Source organism: Brienomyrus brachyistius, chromosome 1, assembly GCF_023856365.1.
Source record: "Brienomyrus brachyistius isolate T26 chromosome 1, BBRACH_0.4, whole genome shotgun sequence".
NCBI classification, from domain to species: Eukaryota; Metazoa; Chordata; class Actinopteri; order Osteoglossiformes; family Mormyridae; genus Brienomyrus; species Brienomyrus brachyistius.
The window spans coordinates 32,139,488-32,147,917 of NC_064533.1; positions in this window are offsets into that span (position 1 = coordinate 32,139,488).

Here is an 8,430-nt window from a genome sequence, read left to right on the forward strand (position 1 = left end):
TGCACCTCAAGTGAAATCTTACCATTATTAACTATTTAGTTAACTTAACTAACATAGTACCTGAATGGAATACATGAACTATCATGATTGATTAATGATGAACATGCATGGGATCGTTATGTAACTAACACTTGGTTACTGGTTAATTTCTGCATTAAGTGAGCATGTAGTACTATATTATTGATGTCCCATCAATTAAGGTGGTCGATTTCATTTGCTATAAATAACAAAATATCAATGTGCTGTTAGTAAATGTAAAAAGAATATTTACTTGTTATAATGTATAGAAGGCACTGATAATTTAGAGAAGGCATGCTTCTTTTTTCCATTTCAAGTGTTTTGGCTGAATAAAGAAAGGGTTGTCAGTGCTCTTTGTCGAGGCTCTCATTCTGTAGGTGCAGCCTTATCACTGTGTAATGGTCCTTTATCTATTTAAGGCTGCTTTCTAAATGCCTGTGCTGTTTTGCATTGTCATTTATTGCTGTGTTAACAGCTGAAGTGCGTCACTCTTCATTTACTTTCTGTGTTTCAGCTCGGACTACCATTCCCGCAGTCCAATCCCACTAAACCTGGCATCATTGTGTACATGAAAATTGCATAAAAATCGCTTCACATTTCCAGAACTCTGAATCTGACTCCGGGGGCGGCATGGTGGTGCAGTGGTTAGCACTGTTGCCTCACACCTCTGGGACCCGGGTTCGAGTCTCCGCCTGGGTTACATGTGTGTGGAGTTTGCATGTTCTCCCCATGTCGTCGTGGGGTTTCCTCCGGGTACTCCGGTTTCCCCCCACAGTCTAAGGCTAATTGCAGTTGCTAAATTGCCTGTAGGTGTGCATGTGTGAGTGCATGGTGGGTGAGTGTGCCCTGTGATGGGCTGGCCCCCCATCCTGGGTTGTTCCCTGCCTCGTGCCCATTGCTTCCGGGATAGGCTCCAGACCCCCCGCTATGATATGATAAGCGGTTTGGAAAATGGATGGATGGATCTGACTCCTAGCCCTGGCTCTGTGTGTGTTTCTAGGGTGTGTGTGTATGCCCAAGACCTACCTCTTCCCTGGCCACCTCCTTCTGGGGAATACCAAAGCGTTCCCAGGCCCGCCTAGAGATACAATCTCTCCAGTGTGTCCTGGGTCTGGCCCAAGGTCTCCTCCTAGTTGGATATGCTCAAAACACCCAGGAGGGATCCTAGATAGATGCCCGAGCCACCACCTCTTTTCAATGCGGCGGAGTCTGATCCGTGGCTATGCCTAGAAATTCTGTCCCTAAAAGTGATGAACAGAGTTGTTAACAATGGACAGCTCTGGTGGAGTCCAGCACCCACCGGAAACAAGCCTGACTTACTGCTGTACACAGGAACATGATGGCCCCCAACAATGGACCCTGCACCATGTGCTTCTGAAGCACCTCCCACAGGACCCCCCATGGGACATGTTCGTATGTCTTTTCCAAGTCCACAAAACACATGTTGGCTGGTCAGGCTAACTCCATAACCCCTTGGGAAGGTGAAGAACTGCGCCAATGTTCCAGGGCAAAATCCGTGGTGTTCCTCCTGTATGCAAGGTCCAACTGATGGGTGGACCCTCCTCTCCAGAGCCTCAGCATAGACCTCCTCATGGAGGCTGAGGAATCTGATCCCCCTGGAGTTGGAACAAATCGTCTGAAGAATTTTCAGGAATTCAGGGTGAATCTTATTCACCTCAGCCCTAGAGATGGGCAGGCCCTCCTTTGAGTCTTCCAGCTCTACTTGAAATACTCCATCCATCCATCCATCCATTTTCCAAACCGCTTATCCTACTGGGACGCGGGGGATCCGGAGCCTATACCGGAAGCAATGGGCACGAGGCAGGGAACAACCCAGGATGGGGGGCCAGCCCATCGCAGATACTCCATCCACTGCCTGACTATTTACTCATTTGAGGTCAACGGTTCTCCATCCCTACTGTAAACAGCATGGCCCTTATTTTTGTACATGGTCTTCATAATGGACAAATTGCACCTTACAGCACCCCTTCCATGGTCTCCTAGAAGATCAGATACTAAGCTGAAGGGAGGCTAGCCCTCCCGAGGTAAACTCCAACATACACTCACAGGGCTATAAGTAGACCCGCACCTGCCCAGTGCCTCTCAACAAGGGCAACTCCAGAATGTAATAGTGTCTAGATCCTCTCCAGGTATTTGGTTTGAGTCTGACCTGTTCATTGAAGTGAGCCAAACTATATCTAGTCAACATCTCTCTACCTCCCGCACCAGCTCAGAATCCTTCCGTGTGCCTTCGAGTGCCACCCAATCTTCACTGCTCCTGACCCTCACAGTCCCTCTTGCAGGTGGTGGGCCCACAGATCGATCTATCTATCTATCTATCTATCTATCTATCTATCTATCTATCTATCTATCTATCTATGTGCCTGTCTGTCTGATCTGATCTGATCGCCACTTATCTAGGACAGGATCATGGAGCTGATTCTTCATGCACCCATTATTTGCTTTAAGCAGTTACCATGTAACACAATGTATAACAAACCTTCTGTCTAGAACAGAAAGGCAAATGCATCATTTCACTTTGAAACAAACACATTTCCATTGCTAATTTTCTCCACTTTCTCCCTGAAGTGCAGAATCCTTCTTGCTGTTAAATTGATGGTGATGACAGAGCAGTAAATGCAAGTGTACTGCAGTGGCCAGACCGCGGCAGGTCCCTGTCTTTTGCTGGAGACAGACTGATCTCAGCCTGGGTGTACCTCCCTCCTAACCTGGCCTTTGGCTCCACCTCCTTGCCCAGGAGGTCTAACAACTGGATGGTGGCTGCCATGGCAACCTTCCTATCGTGCATGTGGCTGTCCTGACATTGCTCACTGGGCCCCAGTCTGATTGTCACTGGAGGGAAAAATGCTGTCATTTATGCTATTGTTTTGAAATTGTAACATTTAATTGAACTTTTCATTCATGTAACATCTACATAAACCAATTTGTTACATTCAAGCACCTGCATAGCTGGTTCACCTGATTATAAACTTAACCATCAGTTTATGGTTTATGGTGGGTATAGAGAAAATGTATTTAATGACTTGCGGAGAGATTTAGGAATCACTGATGTAGAATATCAGGATGGTTTCCAATGAGAAATGTTTAATACTCCTCTGGAATAACAGAGAGAGAGATGGAACCTTCTTTTTATCTCTGGGGGAAGTTGGTCCATATAAATGTCTGTTAATGGCTGATGACAGAATTTACAAATAGAGAGATCACCTTAGCCTAGTTGTAAATATTTTTGTTAGCACCGTGAAAATACTGTAATAATCTCCATCACTTTTCTTTTCAACAGCTACGATTTTAATGCCCTGCAACAAATTCTGGACTTAAGGGGCCGTGGAGCTGCTTAGCTGCCCTTTGCAAAAGGCCACCTTTTTTATTAAGAAAAGAAACGGGTTGGTTTCTCCGTTTCACTAAAACAACACTGACTCCTCCACCCCCATCCCCCCAAGCCGGTTGAGTCATTGTTTACTGGTCTACAAGTTTTGATTACCGCACTTTAATTGTTGAGTCCATATTTGCTCTGGGAACATTGGGAAGTTTGCCAGAGAGTAAATTGAATTTGACGTCATGGGAAAGAGACACTAGGTTTAGAAAACACAAAGTGGTATGGATTACTCACTACAATGCTTCTGTGTGAATAGAATCATAAAAAGATATATTTTTTTTGTGATTTCAGGGTTTTCTCCAGAATGCAGACCCACAAAAAAAAGTAATTGTTCAACTTGTAGCACCAGCCTGTTTCGGATGTTCTTGGGTTCTGTTTTGGGTTATACCTGTTCCTTGCTTGTTCCCCTGTACTGTGACAGTGTAATCTCAGTGGAACCCCTTTGCGTTATGTACACAGCTGTATGCTTTGCCCTTCTTTAAAGCTGTATAGGGGCTGAACAGTGGCTCAGCACAGGACACTCGAGCACTGTAGAAGAGAGCCAGCTGACTGCTGTCATTTATGTTACCCTGCATTCTCTTAACTTTCCCTGGTGTTAATTAGGGGGCTTCCAAGTTGTGCGCCAGTCCCTGGTAAAGACCCCATAGCAACAGTATCACTGAATGATGGCTTATTGCCAAATGCAGGATTAACCAGCTACGCAGCCTGCAAGCAGCATCGCTCACCGCGTGACAGGCTAGTCTTTGTCTGCCATCTCTGTGTTCTGCTGTCTTCATGGAAACCAGCAGTGGACTTTAGGGACTCTGCGTTAAAACTTTTGATCACTGTAGGGGGGTGTAACTCAGACTCGGCATTCTCATTTCTTTCGCTTCCCCCTTTCATCTCCGTTCTAATCTTTCCATTAGTATTTTCCTCTTCTGTGCTTCTGGCATTTCTGTGCTTCTTCCTCTCACTCTTGCCCCATCCAAGCTTCGCCTCTCCCTCCTCTCTGCCTTCTCCTCTTCTGTCTGTCGCCCTTTTCGTATGTGTGTGTGGGACTTCACTCCAGTCAGTGCTTAATTAGGTAGCTACAGAAGGCTCTCCTCATTAATCCCAGCCCTCCCCCTCCTCCTGCTCCACCTCTAATTAAATATCACTGCGTCCGATCCCTGCTGAGGTTCAGAGGAACGAGACCTCTTGGAGAAAATTGGAATGGAGGTCATGAGGGACACTGGTGTAACACAACAAGAGACAAGAGGAGATCCTGTCTTACAGTGAAGTCCGAGTCACTGCCATCATCACGGAGCCCATTTCAGAAGTGTGGTTCTGGGAGAGGTTGGCACAGGTCAGGGGTCTCCAACTCCGGTCCTGGAGAGTTACTATCCAGTAAGTTTTCTATCCTACCTGGCTTCTGATGAGCCACACCTGTTCCTGGTATTTGCCTGAGAGCAAGTGTGGTTCATCAGCAGCCAGGTAGGATAGAAAACCTACTGGATAGTAGGTCTCCAGGACCGGAGTTGGAGACTCCTGGCACAGGTTGTGCTTGAGAATACAAGACACTCATATCTTCTTTCTATCTGTCCTGTGGGTGAGTTTACACTGGGGCTTGTTCTTTCACGCAGGTCAACTTCGGCCCCCAGGTCTCCACCCCGGCAGTAGGAGCCCCTGGGTGACATTTGAGGGGGAGTCACCAGCACAGCAGCAGGTACCAGGGGTCCCTCGTTATCAAAATTCCTTGCTGTACATTTTTACAGTCCATCATGTCCTGGAAAGTGATATAATTAAGTCCCCCTTTAAACTGTCATGGCAAGAGTACAGCAGTGACTTTTTAATGATAATGTCAGGCACCCTAGACTTTCCATTAAAAAGGAAAAAATGTCGTTGATCATTTTTCCTGAAACACTCTGTAGCCATGAGCTTGGGTCCACCAAAGCTAATGTGGTTCTGCAAGACTCTCTCCACCCTGAGGAACACAGCAAGATCAGTTCATTTGAAAGGGCTGACTGAGGTGCTTCATTGTCTCGAGGTGGAACAGAGAGCTGACTGAGGTGCTTCATTGTCTCGAGATGGAACCGAGTCACATTCCGGGTCCTCCAAAGGCCATCTGTGTCTGACATCAAGGCTTAGATATAGATTAAAGCTTTTTCCTCCACTTTAGGGAATAGAGTTCCGAGGCTTAAGATGACAAAGCCCATAGAAATAGCTTGTGCGTGTTTGTGTGTGTGGGTCTTCAGGCTCTTCAGGTTTCCCTCCCCAGTGAGAAAGCTGCTGGTGCCTCTTGGATCTCACCACACCCCCCATCTCTCTATCCCACGCTCCAGGCTGATGACATGTGGACATCATGCTTTTCAGCCTGTGTGGCTCTCAGACTATGGAATAATATCCCGCTGGCGCTGAGGTCAGTGGAATCAGTCAAACTGTTTTAATGTAAGCTAACAACATGCTTATTTTGGATGGTCCTTGGGTACCTCAGTTTCATGTATTTTACTATATTGTTTGTTCTTCCGTCCTCTATGGCACCTTGTGTGAGAAAGGCACTATATAAATAAATTTTGTTCTACTTACTTGCTTACACACCCCATTCTCACCATTAGCAGCATAACCACTGAATTTCCAAGCATCCAAACCGTATTTCTGCCCCCGCTTATGTACTATACCCCCCTTTTGGCATCACACGAACACCATCCCAAATGAATGACCGTTTCAAAATGTTAACCTGCAGTCAGAGATCCATGTTTTCATGGCATATTGTGCTTTAAATCTTTTCCGTGTTTCTCTGCATTCATTTCATCTACATGTATTTTAAGGGTTGTTAAGTGGTTGGCCAGGGTATTTCACTCTCACTTAAGTCCACCTCATAAAATATTTTTTTTACATGCTAGTGTTACTTTTCTTGGGGTCTGTGCTAGAATTAACATGCATACTAAATTTAGTGGATTGAGTGGGTGTATTGGTTTAATGTTGATAATAACAGTTGAATCATATAAAAGTAGTGAATAGAAATAATAATCTGTTGCCTACCTTTGAGTCTATTTGACATGGTATACATTTAAGGTGTTGCATAAATTAAATTTGGGGAATTTTTTTGTATGACGTAAAAATGAAGCAATCACACTTCTTTTTCCATCTCTGTCAGAAAATTGCTCCCATGTTAATACAAGCAGATCATTATGAACTTAGGGACAGAGACTTCGGAGCAACATGGTGACGCAGTGGGCAATACCACTGCCTCACACCTCAGGGACCCGGGGTCAAGCCACTGCAACGCTGCCTCACACCTCAGGGACCGGGGGTCAAGCCACTGTGCCACTGCCTCACAGCTCAGGGACCAGGGGTCAAGCCACTGCAACGCTGCCTCACACCTCAGGGACCGGGGGTCAAGCCACTGCACCACTGCCTCACACCTCAGGGACCGGGGGTCCAGCCTCTGCGCCACTGCCTCACAGCTCAGGGACCGGGGGTCAAGCCACTGCGCCACTGCCTCACACCTCAGGGACCGGGGGTCAAGCCACTGCGCCACTGCCTCACACCTCAGGGCCCGGGGGTCAAGCCACTGCGCCACTGCGTCACAGCTCAGGGACCGGGGGTCAAGCCTCTGCCCCACTGCCTCACACCTCAGGGACCGGGGGTCAAGCCTCTGCGCCACTGCCTCACACCTCAGGGCCCGGGGGTCAAGTCACTGCACCACTGCCTCACAACTCAGGGACCAGTGGTCAAGCCTCTGCGCCACTGCCTCACACCTCAGGGCCCGGGGGTCAAGCCACTGCACCACTGCCTCACAACTCAGGGACCAGTGGTCAAGCCTCTGCGCCACTGCCTCACACCTCAGGGACCGGGGGTCAAGCCTCTGCTCTGGTTCTACATGTGTAATATTTGTATGTTCTCCCCATGTCAATGTGATGTGTTCTCCCAGTTCACAATCCATAATGAAGCTAAGGTGAATTACCAAATTATCTGTTATGTTTGTTTCGAATTACTGAGACCAGATCTCCCTACATTGTGATACAAACCTGTAATATTTTCTTTGTGGGAACATTTTGGTCCACATAGGAATGACCTTTATATAAATCTGTGACTGCAATTAGAAAACTAAAAAGCCAAACGTCTTGTATTTCACCTAGGTACTTATGGTTAGGGAAAGGGCTGGGTAGGAGTTGTCATAGTTGGGATTAGGGTTATGTCCATAGAAATGAATGGAGAGTGATATAGATACATGGACTCTGTGTGTGTGGATCTGGTTTATATTACATTATGGGACCACATTATTTTTGTGTAATAAAAACCTGTTTTTTTGTAACCTTGTGGGGACCATTTTTCGGATCCCCACAAAGGTCTGTGAATGCAATCAAAAAACTAAAAATCCCCAAAGTCTTGTATTTTATTTGGTTACTTATAGTTAAGGTTAGGGCTGGGTAGAGGCTAAGGTCTTCATGTTGGGATTAGAGTTTTCTCCATATAAATCAATGGAGAGTCCCCACAAAGGTATAATTACAAACCTGTGTGTGTGTGTGTGTGTGTGTGTGTGTGTGTGTGTGTATGTGTCTGTGTGTGTGCATCCCCTGCAATGGGTTGGGGCCCCATCCTGAGTTACTCCCAGCCTTCTGGGATAGACTCCAGAGCCATGTGACCCTCCCCAGGACAATCAGGTATAGGAGATGGATGAGACAGTTAGTCTTAGCGATCATGACGGCAAAGAAGTTTTACAAACTTTTAACTATCTTTACGAGCCACCACTTAACTAGGGTCTGTGCTGAGGCAGAGTGACTGAAGGTGCCCGAAGGCTTGTTTTGAGAATGTAGCCGCAGAGATGATGCTGGTCTCCCTTTCACGCTCAGGAACATCCAAAGCCTGAGATGGATCACCCCCCACGCTTCTCCTAACCCTGGGGCTGTACGATACCCTCCCACACACCCCATTTCCTGACTCCAGTGCAATTTCAGCACCTACATCTTGGCAAAAACATGTGGTGCACTCAGCATGAATAAATGCAACACCTAAGGATGTAGCTGAGTCTCCCAGTTCCACTGCCACATCCC